At 40.0% G+C, this 20074-nt stretch overlaps 1 protein-coding gene across 1 annotated transcript in view; it reads left to right on the forward strand.

Moving 5' to 3' along the window:
* The window catches only part of LOC134714713 (sacsin-like), a 26070-nt gene extending 6378 nt beyond the window's left edge, over positions 1-19692 (forward strand). Inside the window, exon 3 of the mRNA XM_063576215.1 lies at positions 18054-19692. The gene's annotated coding sequence lies outside the window, so the exon portion shown is untranslated. The remainder of the gene's footprint in view (positions 1-18053) is intronic.
* The last annotated feature ends 382 nt before the right edge of the window (positions 19693-20074 follow it).

The raw sequence follows: 20074 nt of genomic DNA on the forward strand, positions 1-20074 counted from the left end.
GGCTCTGAAGGTGAGTAAAATGACTACTGGGGCGATCAAACTAGCTCACAAGATTGTATAGTATGTTTCTGACAGGCTCTGATGGTGAGTAAAATGACAACTGGGGCGATCAAACTAGGACACAAGATTGTATAGTATGTTTCTGACAGGCTCTGATGGTGAGTAAAATGACAACTGGGGCGATCAAACTAGCCCACAATACTGTTTGAGTATGATTCTGATAGGCTCTGAAGGTGAGTAAAATGACAACTGGGGCGATCAAACTAGCCCACAATACTGTTTGAGTATGTTTCTGATAGGCTCTGAAGGTGAGTAAAATGACAACTGGGGCGATCAAACTAGCACACAAGATTGTATGAAGTATGATTCTGATAGGCTCTGAAGGTGAGTAAAATGACAACTGGGGCGATCAAACTAGCCCCAATATTGTAGAGTGTGTTTCTGACAGGCTCTAAAGGTGAGTAAAATGACAACTGGGGCGATCAAACTAGGACACAAGATTGTATAGTATGTTTCTGACAGGCTCTGATGGTGAGTAAAATGACAACTGGGGCGATCAAACTAGCCCACAATACTGTTTGAGTATGATTCTGACAGGCTCTTAAGATGAGTAAAATGACAACTGGGTCGATCAAACTAGCACTCATCATTGTTTGAGTATGTTTCTGATAGGCTCTGAAGGTGAGTAAAATGACAACTGGGGCGATCAAACTAGCCCACAATACTGTTTGAGTATGTTTCTGATAGGCTCTGAAGGTGAGTAAAATGACAACTGGGGCGATCAAACTAGCACACAAGATTGTATGAAGTATGTTTCTGATAGGCTCTGAAGGTGAGTAAAATGACAACTGGGGCGATCAAACTAGCCCCAATATTGTAAAGTGTGTTTCTGACAGGCTCTAAAGGTGAGTAAAATGACAACTGGGGCGATCAAACTAGCACACAACATTGTTTGAGTATGTTTCTGATAAGCTCTGAAGGTGAGTAAAATGACAACTGGGGCGATCAAACTAGCTCACAACATTGTTTGAGTATGTTTCTGATAGGCTCTGAAGGTGAGTAAAATGACAACTGGGGCGATCAAACTAGCCCACAATACTGTTTGAGTATGATTCTGACAGGCTCTTAAGATGAGTAAAATGACAACTGGGGCGATCAAACTAGCCCACAATACTGTTTGAGAATGTTTCTGATAGGCTCTGAAGGTGAGTAAAATGACAACTGGGGCGATCAAACTAGCTCACAACATTGTTTGATTATGTTTCTGACAGGCTCTTAAGGTGAGTAAAATGACAACTGGGGCGATCAAACTAGCACACAACATTGTTTGAGTATGTTTCTGATAGGCTCTGAAGGTGAGTAAAATGACAACTGGGGCGATCAAACTAGCTCACAACATTGTTTGAGTATGTTTCTGATAGGCTCTGAAGGTGAGTAAAATGACAACTGGGTCGATCAAACTAGCCCACAATACTGTTTGAGTATGATTCTGACAGGCTCTTAAGATGAGTAAAATGACAACTGGGGCGATCAAACTAGCCCACAATACTGTTTGAGTATGTTTCTGATAGGCTCTGAAGTTGAGTAAAATAACAACTGGGGCGATCAAACTAGCACACATCATTGTTTGAGTATGTTTCTGACAGGCTTTTAAGGTGAGTAAAATGACAACTGGGGCGATCAAACTAGCACATAAGATTGTAGAATATGTTTCTGACAGGCTCTGAAGGTGAGTAAAAATTACAACTGGGGCGATCAAACTAGCCCACAATACTGTTTGAGTATGTTTCTGATAGGCTCTGAGGTTGAGTAAAATGACAACTGGGGCGATCAAACTAGCCCACAAGATTGTAGAGTACGTTTCTGACAAGCTCTAAAGGTGAGTAAAATGACAACTGGGGCGATCAAACTAGGACACAAGATTGTATAGTATGTTTCTGACAGGCTCTGATGGTGAGTAAAATGACAACTGGGGCGATCAAACTAGCCCACTATACTGTTTGAGTATGATTCTGATAGGCTCTGAAGGTGAGTAAAAATTACAACTGGGGCGATCAAACTAGCCCACAATACTGTTTGAGTATGTTTCTGATAGGCTCTGAGGTTGAGTAAAATGACAACTGGGGCGATCAAACTAGCCCACAAGATTGTAGAGTACGTTTCTGACAGGCTCTAAAGGTGAGTAAAATGACAACTGGGGCGATCAAACTAGGACACAAGATTGTATAGTATGTTTCTGACAGGCTCTGATGGTGAGTAAAATGACAACTGGGGCGATCAAACTAGCCCACAATACTGTTTGAGTATGATTCTGATAGGCTCTGAAGGTGAGTAAAATGACAACTGGGGCGATCAAACTAGCCCACAATACTGTTTGAGTATGTTTCTGATAGGCTCTGAAGGTGAGTAAAATGACAACTGGGGCGATCAAACTAGCACACAAGATTGTATGAAGTATGTTTCTGATAGGCTCTGAAGGTGAGTAAAATGACAACTGGGGCGATCAAACTAGCCCCAATATTGTAGAGTGTGTTTCTGACAGGCTCTAAAGGTGAGTAAAATGACAACTGGGGCGATCAAACTAGCACACAACATTGTTTGAGTATGTTTCTGATAGGCTCTGAAGGTGAGTAAAATGACAACTGGGGCGATCAAACTAGCTCACAACATTGTTTGAGTATGTTTCTGATAGGCTCTGAAGGTGAGTAAAATGACAACTGGGGCGATCAAACTAGCCCACAATACTGTTTGAGTATGATTCTGACAGGCTCTTAAGATGAGTAAAATGACAACTGGGGCGATCAAACTAGCCCACAATACTGTTTGAGAATGTTTCTGATAGGCTCTGAAGGTGAGTAAAATGACAACTGGGGCGATCAAACTAGCTCACAACATTGTTTGATTATGTTTCTGACAGGCTCTGATGGTGAGTAAAATGACAACTGGGGCGATCAAACTAGCCCACAATACTGTTTGAGTATGATTCTGATAGGCTCTGAAGGTGAGTAAAATGACAACTGGGGCGATCAAACTAGCCCACAATACTGTTTGAGTATGTTTCTGATAGGCTCTGAAGGTGAGTAAAATGACAACTGGGGCGATCAAACTAGCACACAAGATTGTATGAAGTATGTTTCTGATAGGCTCTGAAGGTGAGTAAAATGACAACTGGGGCGATCAAACTAGCCCCAATATTGTAGAGTGTGTTTCTGATAGGCTCTGAAGGTGAGTAAAATGACAACTGGGGCGATCAAACTAGCCCACAATACTGTTTGAGTATGTTTCTGATAGGCTCTGAAGGTGAGTAAAATGACAACTGGGGCGATCAAACTAGCACACAAGATTGTATGAAGTATGTTTCTGATAGGCTCTGAAGGTGAGTAAAATGACAACTGGGGCGATCAAACTAGCCCACAATACTGTTTGAGTATGTTTCTGATAGGCTCTGAAGGTGAGTAAAATGACAACTGGGGCGATCAAACTAGCACACAAGATTGTATGAAGTATGTTTCTGATAGGCTCTGAAGGTGAGTAAAATGACAACTGGGGCGATCAAACTAGCACACAACATTGTTTGAGTATGTTTCTGATAAGCTCTGAAGGTGAGTAAAATGACAACTGGGGCGATCAAACTAGCTCACAACATTGTTTGAGTATGTTTCTGATAGGCTCTGAAGGTGAGTAAAATGACAACTGGGGCGATCAAACTAGCCCACAATACTGTTTGAGTATGATTCTGACAGGCTCTTAAGATGAGTAAAATGACAACTGGGGCGATCAAACTAGCCCACAATACTGTTTGAGAATGTTTCTGATAGGCTCTGAAGGTGAGTAAAATGACAACTGGGGCGATCAAACTAGCTCACAACATTGTTTGATTATGTTTCTGACAGGCTCTTAAGGTGAGTAAAATGACAACTGGGGCGATCAAACTAGCACACAACATTGTTTGAGTATGTTTCTGATAGGCTCTGAAGGTGAGTAAAATGACAACTGGGGCGATCAAACTAGCTCACAACATTGTTTGAGTATGTTTCTGATAGGCTCTGAAGGTGAGTAAAATGACAACTGGGTCGATCAAACTAGCCCACAATACTGTTTGAGTATGATTCTGACAGGCTCTTAAGATGAGTAAAATGACAACTGGGGCGATCAAACTAGCCCACAATACTGTTTGAGAATGTTTCTGATAGGCTCTGAAGGTGAGTAAAATGACAACTGGGGCGATCAAACTAGCCCACAATACTGTTTGAGTATGTTTCTGATAGGCTCTGAAGTTGAGTAAAATGACAACTGGGGCGATCAAACTAGCACACATCATTGTTTGAGTATGTTTCTGACAGGCTTTTAAGGTGAGTAAAATGACAACTGGGGCGATCAAACTAGCACATAAGATTGTAGAATATGTTTCTGACAGGCTCTGAAGGTGAGTAAAAATTACAACTGGGGCGATCAAACTAGCCCACAATACTGTTTGAGTATGTTTCTGATAGGCTCTGAGGTTGAGTAAAATGACAACTGGGGCGATCAAACTAGCCCACAAGATTGTAGAGTACGTTTCTGACAGGCTCTTAAGGTGAGTAAAATGACAACTGGGGCGATCAAACTAGGACACAAGATTGTATAGTATGTTTCTGACAGGCTCTGATGGTGAGTAAAATGACAACTGGGGCGATCAAACTAGCCCACAATACTGTTTGAGTATGATTCTGATAGGCTCTGAAGGTGAGTAAAATGACAACTGGGGCGATCAAACTAGCCCACAATACTGTTTGAGTATGTTTCTGATAGGCTCTGAAGGTGAGTAAAATGACAACTGGGGCGATCAAACTAGCTCACAACATTGTTTGATTATGTTTCTGACAGGCTCTGATGGTGAGTAAAATGACAACTGGGGCGATCAAACTAGCCCACAATACTGTTTGAGTATGATTCTGATAGGCTCTGAAGGTGAGTAAAATGACAACTGGGGCGATCAAACTAGCCCACAATACTGTTTGAGTATGTTTCTGATAGGCTCTGAAGGTGAGTAAAATGACAACTGGGGCGATCAAACTAGCACACAAGATTGTATGAAGTATGTTTCTGATAGGCTCTGAAGGTGAGTAAAATGACAACTGGGGCGATCAAACTAGCCCCAATATTGTAGAGTGTGTTTCTGATAGGCTCTGAAGGTGAGTAAAATGACAACTGGGGCGATCAAACTAGCCCACAATACTGTTTGAGTATGTTTCTGATAGGCTCTGAAGGTGAGTAAAATGACAACTGGGGCGATCAAACTAGCACACAAGATTGTATGAAGTATGTTTCTGATAGGCTCTGAAGGTGAGTAAAATGACAACTGGGGCGATCAAACTAGCCCACAATACTGTTTGAGTATGTTTCTGATAGGCTCTGAAGGTGAGTAAAATGACAACTGGGGCGATCAAACTAGCACACAAGATTGTATGAAGTATGTTTCTGATAGGCTCTGAAGGTGAGTAAAATGACAACTGGGGCGATCAAACTAGCCCCAATATTGTAAAGTGTGTTTCTGACAGGCTCTAAAGGTGAGTAAAATGACAACTGGGGCGATCAAACTAGCACACAACATTGTTTGAGTATGTTTCTGATAAGCTCTGAAGGTGAGTAAAATGACAACTGGGGCGATCAAACTAGCTCACAACATTGTTTGAGTATGTTTCTGATAGGCTCTGAAGGTGAGTAAAATGACAACTGGGGCGATCAAACTAGCCCACAATACTGTTTGAGTATGATTCTGACAGGCTCTTAAGATGAGTAAAATGACAACTGGGGCGATCAAACTAGCCCACAATACTGTTTGAGAATGTTTCTGATAGGCTCTGAAGGTGAGTAAAATGACAACTGGGGCGATCAAACTAGCTCACAACATTGTTTGATTATGTTTCTGACAGGCTCTTAAGGTGAGTAAAATGACAACTGGGGCGATCAAACTAGCACACAACATTGTTTGAGTATGTTTCTGATAAGCTCTGAAGGTGAGTAAAATGACAACTGGGGCGATCAAACTAGCTCACAACATTGTTTGAGTATGTTTCTGATAGGCTCTGAAGGTGAGTAAAATGACAACTGGGGCGATCAAACTAGCACACAAGATTGTATGAAGTATGTTTCTGATAGGCTCTGAAGGTGAGTAAAATGACAACTGGGGCGATCAAACTAGCCCCAATATTGTAAAGTGTGTTTCTGACAGGCTCTAAAGGTGAGTAAAATGACAACTGGGGCGATCAAACTAGCACACAACATTGTTTGAGTATGTTTCTGATAAGTTCTGAAGGTGAGTAAAATGACAACTGGGGCGATCAAACTAGCTCACAACATTGTTTGAGTATGTTTCTGATAGGCTCTGAAGGTGAGTAAAATGACAACTGGGGCGATCAAACTAGCCCACAATACTGTTTGAGTATGATTCTGACAGGCTCTTAAGATGAGTAAAATGACAACTGGGGCGATCAAACTAGCCCACAATACTGTTTGAGAATGTTTCTGATAGGCTCTGAAGGTGAGTAAAATGACAACTGGGGCGATCAAACTAGCTCACAACATTGTTTGATTATGTTTCTGACAGGCTCTTAAGGTGAGTAAAATGACAACTGGGGCGATCAAACTAGCACACAACATTGTTTGAGTATGTTTCTGATAGGCTCTGAAGGTGAGTAAAATGACAACTGGGGCGATCAAACTAGCTCACAACATTGTTTGAGTATGTTTCTGATAGGCTCTGAAGGTGAGTAAAATGACAACTGGGTCGATCAAACTAGCCCACAATACTGTTTGAGTATGATTCTGACAGGCTCTTAAGATGAGTAAAATGACAACTGGGGCGATCAAACTAGCCCACAATACTGTTTGAGAATGTTTCTGATAGGCTCTGAAGGTGAGTAAAATGACAACTGGGGCGATCAAACTAGCCCACAATACTGTTTGAGTATGTTTCTGATAGGCTCTGAAGTTGAGTAAAATGACAACTGGGGCGATCAAACTAGCACACATCATTGTTTGAGTATGTTTCTGACAGGCTTTTAAGGTGAGTAAAATGACAACTGGGGCGATCAAACTAGCACATAAGATTGTAGAATATGTTTCTGACAGGCTCTGAAGGTGAGTAAAAATTACAACTGGGGCGATCAAACTAGCCCACAATACTGTTTGAGTATGTTTCTGATAGGCTCTGAGGTTGAGTAAAATGACAACTGGGGCGATCAAACTAGCCCACAAGATTGTAGAGTACGTTTCTGACAGGCTCTTAAGGTGAGTAAAATGACAACTGGGGCGATCAAACTAGGACACAAGATTGTATAGTATGTTTCTGACAGGCTCTGATGGTGAGTAAAATGACAACTGGGGCGATCAAACTAGCCCACAATACTGTTTGAGTATGATTCTGATAGGCTCTGAAGGTGAGTAAAATGACAACTGGGGCGATCAAACTAGCCCACAATACTGTTTGAGTATGTTTCTGATAGGCTCTGAAGGTGAGTAAAATGACAACTGGGGCGATCAAACTAGCTCACAACATTGTTTGATTATGTTTCTGACAGGCTCTGATGGTGAGTAAAATGACAACTGGGGCGATCAAACTAGCCCACAATACTGTTTGAGTATGATTCTGATAGGCTCTGAAGGTGAGTAAAATGACAACTGGGGCGATCAAACTAGCCCACAATACTGTTTGAGTATGTTTCTGATAGGCTCTGAAGGTGAGTAAAATGACAACTGGGGCGATCAAACTAGCACACAAGATTGTATGAAGTATGTTTCTGATAGGCTCTGAAGGTGAGTAAAATGACAACTGGGGCGATCAAACTAGCCCCAATATTGTAGAGTGTGTTTCTGATAGGCTCTGAAGGTGAGTAAAATGACAACTGGGGCGATCAAACTAGCCCACAATACTGTTTGAGTATGTTTCTGATAGGCTCTGAAGGTGAGTAAAATGACAACTGGGGCGATCAAACTAGCACACAAGATTGTATGAAGTATGTTTCTGATAGGCTCTGAAGGTGAGTAAAATGACAACTGGGGCGATCAAACTAGCCCACAATACTGTTTGAGTATGTTTCTGATAGGCTCTGAAGGTGAGTAAAATGACAACTGGGGCGATCAAACTAGCACACAAGATTGTATGAAGTATGTTTCTGATAGGCTCTGAAGGTGAGTAAAATGACAACTGGGGCGATCAAACTAGCCCCAATATTGTAAAGTGTGTTTCTGACAGGCTCTAAAGGTGAGTAAAATGACAACTGGGGCGATCAAACTAGCACACAACATTGTTTGAGTATGTTTCTGATAAGCTCTGAAGGTGAGTAAAATGACAACTGGGGCGATCAAACTAGCTCACAACATTGTTTGAGTATGTTTCTGATAGGCTCTGAAGGTGAGTAAAATGACAACTGGGGCGATCAAACTAGCCCACAATACTGTTTGAGTATGATTCTGACAGGCTCTTAAGATGAGTAAAATGACAACTGGGGCGATCAAACTAGCCCACAATACTGTTTGAGAATGTTTCTGATAGGCTCTGAAGGTGAGTAAAATGACAACTGGGGCGATCAAACTAGCTCACAACATTGTTTGATTATGTTTCTGACAGGCTCTTAAGGTGAGTAAAATGACAACTGGGGCGATCAAACTAGCACACAACATTGTTTGAGTATGTTTCTGATAGGCTCTGAAGGTGAGTAAAATGACAACTGGGGCGATCAAACTAGCTCACAACATTGTTTGAGTATGTTTCTGATAGGCTCTGAAGGTGAGTAAAATGACAACTGGGTCGATCAAACTAGCCCACAATACTGTTTGAGTATGATTCTGACAGGCTCTTAAGATGAGTAAAATGACAACTGGGGCGATCAAACTAGCCCACAATACTGTTTGAGAATGTTTCTGATAGGCTCTGAAGGTGAGTAAAATGACAACTGGGGCGATCAAACTAGCCCACAATACTGTTTGAGTATGTTTCTGATAGGCTCTGAAGTTGAGTAAAATGACAACTGGGGCGATCAAACTAGCACACATCATTGTTTGAGTATGTTTCTGACAGGCTTTTAAGGTGAGTAAAATGACAACTGGGGCGATCAAACTAGCACATAAGATTGTAGAATATGTTTCTGACAGGCTCTGAAGGTGAGTAAAAATTACAACTGGGGCGATCAAACTAGCCCACAATACTGTTTGAGTATGTTTCTGATAGGCTCTGAGGTTGAGTAAAATGACAACTGGGGCGATCAAACTAGCCCACAAGATTGTAGAGTACGTTTCTGACAGGCTCTTAAGGTGAGTAAAATGACAACTGGGGCGATCAAACTAGGACACAAGATTGTATAGTATGTTTCTGACAGGCTCTGATGGTGAGTAAAATGACAACTGGGGCGATCAAACTAGCCCACAATACTGTTTGAGTATGATTCTGATAGGCTCTGAAGGTGAGTAAAATGACAACTGGGGCGATCAAACTAGCCCACAATACTGTTTGAGTATGTTTCTGATAGGCTCTGAAGGTGAGTAAAATGACAACTGGGGCGATCAAACTAGCACACAAGATTGTATGAAGTATGTTTCTGATAGGCTCTGAAGGTGAGTAAAATGACAACTGGGGCGATCAAACTAGCCCCAATATTGTAGAGTGTGTTTCTGACAGGCTCTAAAGGTGAGTAAAATGACAACTGGGGCGATCAAACTAGCACACAACATTGTTTGAGTATGTTTCTGATAGGCTCTGAAGGTGAGTAAAATGACAACTGGGGCGATCAAACTAGCTCACAACATTGTTTGAGTATGATTCTGACAGGCTCTTAAGATGAGTAAAATGACAACTGGGGCGATCAAACTAGCCCACAATACTGTTTGAGAATGTTTCTGATAGGCTCTGAAGGTGAGTAAAATGACAACTGGGGCGATCAAACTAGCTCACAACATTGTTTGATTATGTTTCTGACAGGCTCTTAAGGTGAGTAAAATGACAACTGGGGCGATCAAACTAGCACACAACATTGTTTGAGTATGTTTCTGATAGGCTCTGAAGGTGAGTAAAATGACAACTGGGGCGATCAAACTAGCTCACAACATTGTTTGAGTATGTTTCTGATAGGCTCTGAAGGTGAGTAAAATGACAACTGGGTCGATCAAACTAGCCCACAATACTGTTTGAGTATGATTCTGACAGGCTCTTAAGATGAGTAAAATGACAACTGGGGCGATCAAACTAGCCCACAATACTGTTTGAGAATGTTTCTGATAGGCTCTGAAGGTGAGTAAAATGACAACTGGGGCGATCAAACTAGCCCACAATACTGTTTGAGTATGTTTCTGATAGGCTCTGAAGTTGAGTAAAATGACAACTGGGGCGATCAAACTAGCACACATCATTGTTTGAGTATGTTTCTGACAGGCTTTTAAGGTGAGTAAAATGACAACTGGGGCGATCAAACTAGCACATAAGATTGTAGAATATGTTTCTGACAGGCTCTGAAGGTGAGTAAAAATTACAACTGGGGCGATCAAACTAGCCCACAATACTGTTTGAGTATGTTTCTGATAGGCTCTGAGGTTGAGTAAAATGACAACTGGGGCGATCAAACTAGCCCACAAGATTGTAGAGTACGTTTCTGACAGGCTCTAAAGGTGAGTAAAATGACAACTGGGGCGATCAAACTAGGACACAAGATTGTATAGTATGTTTCTGACAGGCTCTGATGGTGAGTAAAATGACAACTGGGGCGATCAAACTAGCCCACTATACTGTTTGAGTATGATTCTGATAGGCTCTGAAGGTGAGTAAAAATTACAACTGGGGCGATCAAACTAGCCCACAATACTGTTTGAGTATGTTTCTGATAGGCTCTGAGGTTGAGTAAAATGACAACTGGGGCGATCAAACTAGCCCACAAGATTGTAGAGTACGTTTCTGACAGGCTCTAAAGGTGAGTAAAATGACAACTGGGGCGATCAAACTAGGACACAAGATTGTATAGTATGTTTCTGACAGGCTCTGATGGTGAGTAAAATGACAACTGGGGCGATCAAACTAGCCCACAATACTGTTTGAGTATGATTCTGATAGGCTCTGAAGGTGAGTAAAATGACAACTGGGGCGATCAAACTAGCCCACAATACTATTTGAGTATGTTTCTGATAGGCTCTGAAGGTGAGTAAAATGACAACTGGGGCGATCAAACTAGCACACAAGATTGTATGAAGTATGTTTCTGATAGGCTCTGAAGGTGAGTAAAATGACAACTGGGGCGATCAAACTAGCCCCAATATTGTAGAGTGTGTTTCTGACAGGCTCTAAAGGTGAGTAAAATGACAACTGGGGCGATCAAACTAGCACACAACATTGTTTGAGTATGTTTCTGATAGGCTCTGAAGGTGAGTAAAATGACAACTGGGGCGATCAAACTAGCTCACAACATTGTTTGAGTATGTTTCTGATAGGCTCTGAAGGTGAGTAAAATGACAACTGGGGCGATCAAACTAGCCCACAATACTGTTTGAGTATGATTCTGACAGGCTCTTAAGATGAGTAAAATGACAACTGGGGCGATCAAACTAGCCCACAATACTGTTTGATAATGTTTCTGATAGGCTCTGAAGGTGAGTAAAATGACAACTGGGGCGATCAAACTAGCTCACAACATTGTTTGAGTATGTTTCTGACAGGCTCTCAAGGTGAGTAAAATGACAACTGGGGCGATCAAACTAGCACACAACATTGTTTGAGTATGTTTCTGATAGGCTCTGAAGGTGAGTAAAATGACTACTGGGGCGATCAAACTAGCTCACAACATTGTTTGAGTATGTTTCTGATAGGCTCTGAAGGTGAGTAAAATGACAACTGGGGCGATCAAACTAGCCCACAATACTGTTTGAGTATGATTCTGACAGGCTCTTAAGATGAGTAAAATGACAACTGGGGCGATCAAACTAGCCCACAATACTGTTTGAGAATGTTTCTGATAGGCTCTGAAGGTGAGTAAAATGACAACTGGGGCGATCAAACTAGCCCACAATACTGTTTGAGTATGTTTCTGATAGGCTCTGAAGTTGAGTAAAATGACAACTGGGGCGATCAAACTAGCACACATCATTGTTTGAGTATGTTTCTGACAGGCTCTTAAGGTGAGTAAAATGACAACTGGGGCGATCAAACTAGCACATAAGATTGTAGAATATGTTTCTGACAGGCTCTGAAGGTGAGTAAAAATTACAACTGGGGCGATCAAACTAGCCCACAATACTGTTTGAGTATGTTTCTGATAGGCTCTGAGGTTGAGTAAAATGACAACTGGGGCGATCAAACTAGCCCACAAGATTGTAGAGTACGTTTCTGACAGGCTCTAAAGGTGAGTAAAATGACAACTGGGGCGATCAAACTAGGACACAAGATTGTATAGTATGTTTCTGACAGGCTCTGATGGTGAGTAAAATGACAACTGGGGCGATCAAACTAGCCCACAATACTGTTTGAGTATGATTCTGATAGGCTCTGAAGGTGAGTAAAATGACAACTGGGGCGATCAAACTAGCCCACAATACTGTTTGAGTATGTTTCTGATAGGCTCTGAGGTTGAGTAAAATGACAACTGGGGCGATCAAACTAGCCCACAAGATTGTAGAGTACGTTTCTGACAGGCTCTAAAGGTGAGTAAAATGACAACTGGGGCGATCAAACTAGGACACAAGATTGTATAGTATGTTTCTGACAGGCTCTGATGGTGAGTAAAATGACAACTGGGGCGATCAAACTAGCCCACAATACTGTTTGAGTATGATTCTGATAGGCTCTGAAGGTGAGTAAAAATTACAACTGGGGCGATCAAACTAGCCCACAATACTGTTTGAGTATGTTTCTGATAGGCTCTGAGGTTAAGTAAAATGACAACTGGGGCGATCAAACTAGCCCACAAGATTGTAGAGTACGTTTCTGACAGGCTCTAAAGGTGAGTAAAATGACAACTGGGGCGATCAAACTAGGACACAAGATTGTATAGTATGTTTCTGACAGGCTCTGATGGTGAGTAAAATGACAACTGGGGCGATCAAACTAGCCCACAATACTGTTTGAGTATGATTCTGATAGGCTCTGAAGGTGAGTAAAAATTACAACTGGGGCGATCAAACTAGCCCACAATACTGTTTGAGTATGATTCTGACAGGCTCTTAAGATGAGTAAAATTACAACTGGGGCGATCAAACTAGCCCACAATACTGTTTGAGAATGTTTCTGATAGGCTCTGAAGGTGAGTAAAATGACAACTGGGGCGATCAAACTAGCCCACAATACTGTTTGAGTATGTTTCTGATAGGCTCTGAAGTTGAGTAAAATGACAACTGGGGCGATCAAACTAGCACACATCATTGTTTGAGTATGTTTCTGACAGGCTTTTAAGGTGAGTAAAATGACAACTGGGGCGATCAAACTAGCACATAAGATTGTAGAATATGTTTCTGACAGGCTCTGAAGGTGAGTAAAAATTACAACTGGGGCGATCAAACTAGCCCACAATACTGTTTGAGTATGTTTCTGATAGGCTCTGAGGTTGAGTAAAATGACAACTGGGGCGATCAAACTAGCCCACAAGATTGTAGAGTACGTTTCTGACAGGCTCTAAAGGTGAGTAAAATGACAACTGGGGCGATCAAACTAGGACACAAGATTGTATAGTATGTTTCTGACAGGCTCTGATGGTGAGTAAAATGACAACTGGGGCGATCAAACTAGCCCACTATACTGTTTGAGTATGATTCTGATAGGCTCTGAAGGTGAGTAAAAATTACAACTGGGGCGATCAAACTAGCCCACAATACTGTTTGAGTATGTTTCTGATAGGCTCTGAGGTTGAGTAAAATGACAACTGGGGCGATCAAACTAGCCCACAAGATTGTAGAGTACGTTTCTGACAGGCTCTAAAGGTGAGTAAAATGACAACTGGGGCGATCAAACTAGGACACAAGATTGTATAGTATGTTTCTGACAGGCTCTGATGGTGAGTAAAATGACAACTGGGGCGATCAAACTAGCCCACAATACTGTTTGAGTATGATTCTGATAGGCTCTGAAGGTGAGTAAAATGACAACTGGGGCGATCAAACTAGCCCACAATACTGTTTGAGTATGTTTCTGATAGGCTCTGAAGGTGAGTAAAATGACAACTGGGGCGATCAAACTAGCACACAAGATTGTATGAAGTATGTTTCTGATAGGCTCTGAAGGTGAGTAAAATGACAACTGGGGCGATCAAACTAGCCCCAATATTGTAGAGTGTGTTTCTGACAGGCTCTAAAGGTGAGTAAAATGACAACTGGGGCGATCAAACTAGCACACAACATTGTTTGAGTATGTTTCTGATAGGCTCTAAAGGTGAGTAAAATGACAACTGGGGCGATCAAACTAGCTCACAACATTGTTTGAGTATGTTTCTGATAGGCTCTGAAGGTGAGTAAAATGACAACTGGGGCGATCAAACTAGCCCACAATACTGTTTGAGTATGATTCTGACAGGCTCTTAAGATGAGTAAAATGACAACTGGGGCGATCAAACTAGCCCACAATACTGTTTGATAATGTTTCTGATAGGCTCTGAAGGTGAGTAAAATGACAACTGGGGCGATCAAACTAGCTCACAACATTGTTTGAGTATGTTTCTGACAGGCTCTCAAGGTGAGTAAAATGACAACTGGGGCGATCAAACTAGCACACAACATTGTTTGAGTATGTTTCTGATAGGCTCTGAAGGTGAGTAAAATGACTACTGGGGCGATCAAACTAGCTCACAACATTGTTTGAGTATGTTTCTGATAGGCTCTGAAGGTGAGTAAAATGACAACTGGGGCGATCAAACTAGCCCACAATACTGTTTGAGTATGATTCTGACAGGCTCTTAAGATGAGTAAAATGACAACTGGGGCGATCAAACTAGCCCACAATACTGTTTGAGAATGTTTCTGATAGGCTCTGAAGGTGAGTAAAATGACAACTGGGGCGATCAAACTAGCCCACAATACTGTTTGAGTATGTTTCTGATAGGCTCTGAAGTTGAGTAAAATGACAACTGGGGCGATCAAACTAGCACACATCATTGTTTGAGTATGTTTTTGACAGGCTCTTAAGGTGAGTAAAATGACAACTGGGGCGATCAAACTAGCACATAAGATTGTAGAATATGTTTCTGACAGGCTCTGAAGGTGAGTAAAAATTACAACTGGGGCGATCAAACTAGCCCACAATACTGTTTGAGTATGTTTCTGATAGGCTCTGAGGTTGAGTAAAATGACAACTGGGGCGATCAAACTAGCCCACAAGATTGTAGAGTACGTTTCTGACAGGCTCTAAAGGTGAGTAAAATGACAACTGGGGCGATCAAACTAGGACACAAGATTGTATAGTATGTTTCTGACAGGCTCTGATGGTGAGTAAAATGACAACTGGGGCGATCAAACTAGCCCACAATACTGTTTGAGTATGATTCTGATAGGCTCTGAAGGTGAGTAAAATGACAACTGGGGCGATCAAACTAGCCCACAATACTGTTTGAGTATGTTTCTGATAGGCTCTGAGGTTGAGTAAAATGACAACTGGGGCGATCAAACTAGCCCACAAGATTGTAGAGTACGTTTCTGACAGGCTCTAAAGGTGAGTAAAATGACAACTGGGGCGATCAAACTAGGACACAAGATTGTATAGTATGTTTCTGACAGGCTCTGATGGTGAGTAAAATGACAACTGGGGCGATCAAACTAGCCCACAATACTGTTTGAGTATGATTCTGATAGGCTCTGAAGGTGAGTAAAAATTACAACTGGGGCGATCAAACTAGCCCACAATACTGTTTGAGTATGTTTCTGATAGGCTCTGAGGTTAAGTAAAATGACAACTGGGTCGATCAAACTAGCCCACAAGATTGTAGAGTACGTTTCTGACAGGCTCTAAAGGTGAGTAAAATGACAACTGGGGCGATCAAACTAGGACACAAGATTGTATAGTATGTTTCTGACAGGCTCTGATGGTGAGTAAAATGACAACTGGGGCGATCAAACTAGCCCACAATACTGTTTGAGTATGATTCTGATAGGCTCTGAAGGTGAGTAAAAATTACAACTGGGGCGATCAAACTAGCCCACAATACTGTTTGAGTATGTTTCTGATAGGCTCTGAGGTTGAGTAAAAAGACAACTGGGGCGATCAAACTAGCCCACAAGATTGTAGAGTACGTTTCTGACAGGCTCTAAAGGTGAGTAAAATGACAACTGGGGCGATCAAACTAGGACACAAGATTGTATAGTATGTTTCTGACAGGCTCTGATGGTGAGTAAAATGACAACTGGGGCGATCAAACTAGCCCACAATACTGTTTGAGTATGATTCTGATAGGCTCTGAAGGTGAGTAAAATGACAACTGGGGCGATCAAACTAGCCCACAATACTGTTTGAGTATGTTTCTGATAGGCTCTGAAGTTGAGTAAAATGACAACTGGGTCGATCAAACTAGCACTCATCATTGTTTGAGTATGTTTCTGATAGGCTCTGAAGGTGAGTAAAATGACAACTGGGGCGATCAAACTAGCCCACAATACTGTTTGAGTATGTTTCTGATAGGCTCTGAAGGTGAGTAAAATGACAACTGGGGCGATCAAACTAGCACACAAGATTGTATGAAGTATGTTTCTGATAGGCTCTGAAGGTGAGTAAAATGACAACTGGGGCGATCAAACTAGCCCCAATATTGTAGAGTGTGTTTCTGACAGGCTCTAAAGGTGAGTAAAATGACAACTGGGGCGATCAAACTAGCACACAACATTGTTTGAGTATGTTTCTGATAGGCTCTGAAGGTGAGTAAAATGACAACTGGGGCGATCAAACTAGCTCACAACATTGTTTGAGTATGTTTCTGATAGGCTCTGAAGGTGAGTAAAATGACAACTGGGGCGATCAAACTAGCCCACAATACTGTTTGAGTATGTTTCTGATAGGCTCTGAAGGTGAGTAAAATGACAACTGGTGCGATCAAACTAGCACAAAAGATTGTACAATATGTTTCTGACAGGCTCTGAAGGTGAGCAAAATGACAATTGGGAGTAAAATACGACTTTAAGAAATTGCCAGAGCGCTTATCTTACATTGTATCTATAAAACAAGAGATAGTCTTAAAGTATATACTCTTAACTCAATATATACATGAACTTGGTACTCGATAACATGATTAAGACCATGTTGGGTACATGAATAATTTTATTTTTCTAAAACTAAGGTTGCATAGTCAAACTCAGACTGTTTGTGTTTTTAATTGATTTGATCTCAAAATATAAATTATTTCTGTAGTACAAATATATTCTTTTTGTCCGATTTCAACCGTCTTCACCACCTTTTATAATAGGATGGAGCAGCATCTTTTACGACCTGGCAACACACTTTCAATTTATTTTCGACGGGGGACGATATTTTGGTTCTTTTTTTTCAGAAAGTTTGTAACCTCTCAACCTGAACGATGCTGATGTCTATTATAACTACATGCCCGTAGGGATGATAAGTATAGAACTTCAATGGTTCACAACCTCATGTTGAAGGGGCACTGGATGTAACTGACATATAACTTAACTTGTACGCCCAAATCATGTCAACGAAATTGTGTATTTTCGCTTGTTACCTTTTTTTATTTTTTAATCTCTAATAACTGAACATGCTTAGCCCACGGTCAACAAATTCAAACTAACTTAAAGGATCAAACTAAAGTTGCGTACATACAGACTTACATAAAGTCGAATTATCGTCTTGCATAACAAACAAAATACACTGTTGTATTCAAGGATCGTTATATAATTGAACGAAATTAACAATCTGTCATTCATTCCACTTAGATGTTTTATTAAACTTTGTTGTTATGTTATTTGATAGGTTGCTTGACTCTTCAGTAAGATTTCCTGGTAATACAGTGGTCTAGATGTCTACACTTATTAATATATAACGTTTGAATGATTTTATATTGCTTCAACACTAACAGATTCAGACTATTACATCAGACATGTTTTTGTTTCAGATGTAAGGATGGTGAAAGCTTGTAGGTGGAATTTAGAAGAAACCGTTTGCATATATGGACTTCACTCAGTACTACAGAACTGATTTCGGTTTATGCTGAGTAAATTGCATTATTTTTTATTGATTCGTTTTGTAATATATAATAGAAAACATAAATGTTGTTACATCTGCACCAATGAGAATGAGTCAAATTTGTTAAAATTAACGTTTAAAAGACGCTAACATCATGGAAGAGACACAACTAGATTATGCAGTGATAGGTTATTTGTGATTTGATCATTGATATCTGAAGAAAATCTTTTTTTATGTAGTCCAGATATCCATACAATTCATTTGTACATGCACACATTAATGTTGGTTGTATTTTAAACGGTTAGAAAGTTACAAAGGTCATTGACCTGTGGTGGAGATTAGTATTTTGATAGAAGAAAGACTTACTGAAATGTTCATTTGAATTTCTATGTTAATATAACTATCTTGTTTATTTGTATGCCCCACCTACAATAGTAGTTTCATATAATTTTTGTACATTTTATACATTCTGAAAGTTTAAAAGTATTGAAAAGTCGTAATTTATTCACTACAAATGATTTACCCTAAGAATAATTATATGCAAATCATGTAACTATTTGATTATAATTGTCTTGGATTATTTTTTTCGAAGATGCACTTCATGTTTCCTTTTTTATCATCATATGCTCTGTACACCTATTATACTGCGTATAACATAAATAAGGTGTGACAACGCTCCATCCGAGTAACAATGTGTTTAAAGTAATTAATAAGTAACGGTAAGTTTTGTTTTGATTATTTTATTTACATGTAAAACTAATGCTAACTATAATATTTATTCAATGAAATGATACCCTAGGAAATTTAAGGGATGAATGAGTCAGAAACATTCTTATTTTATAAAAACAAAATCGTCTTGAACATGCATGAAATATTTGCCACTGGACGTTAATCAACCAACAATCAATCATATTATGTACAAAAAGTCATGTACTTTGCCTTTGTCCTTTAGGAGACATTAGGTTGTCCTTTTGTGTACATGTACCATATAGCTAAACTGGAATCCGCTTGTATTACGCTTCAATCCAAATATTTCTATGAACAAACTTAAGTGTAGTAGTTTGAGAACCAGCTCACCATATAGCTACCTCAGGTGATGGGGGAAACTATTTTGGAGCCTTTTTTGTGTTTATTAACAGTATAAATTTTAAAACAAATCGACATATAGTTTAGAGAATTTATGAATATTTAAGATTTATTTGCTTTAATTTTGTGTAAATGACGGTTGTTATAGATACATTTAAAAAAAATCAATATGAAAATTCTAATGCCACAATGTTACTTCACTTTCTTTAATAAACACTGTTACAGTTAATACAGTACGTCTATCACATTCAAAATTTCTTGTCCTAGAATATAAACAAAGCAAATTCAGAAAACTGCTAGTTCTTTCGTCTATGGTGGAAAAGTACTTCAGTTGTCGTTATGTTATAACATGGTTTAGAAAAACGTATTTTTTTCTTCATCCTGGCTGACTTTCTCGATTGAGGGATTTCGTATAGTTACCATGTTTGCTTTATTTTTTGGTTTGTTGTAGACTATATTCTGTTTTCTTTAAAGTATAGTATGACATACATTTTTTTGTAGTTACATTTTCATTACAATTAATGTTGTTATACAATTTACTTTATGCACTTTTTTTTACATCATTGTTAAGTATAGCCCTTTTCGGCGTTTTGATTTTGCGTATACAATTTTTGCATATTTTGCACCGTATAAATATAAACAAACCCATCGCATGTTTAAACAGTTAAGTGAGGATATGCCTTAGTTCTATAGCATGGATTGACAGTAGAGTGCTGCACAAGATTTGTTTTTAATTGTTCAACTGGTTGTTGATACTTATTTATAACTAATAAATTTCATATTGGTTGGCTGTTAAAGATTAAGATAGAAAACATGTTAATTAATGTGAAACTAGTGTTTTAATTGTTATATTGTAAGAAGAAG

Source organism: Mytilus trossulus, chromosome 4, assembly GCF_036588685.1.
Source record: "Mytilus trossulus isolate FHL-02 chromosome 4, PNRI_Mtr1.1.1.hap1, whole genome shotgun sequence".
NCBI lineage: Eukaryota > Metazoa > Mollusca > Bivalvia > Mytilida > Mytilidae > Mytilus > Mytilus trossulus.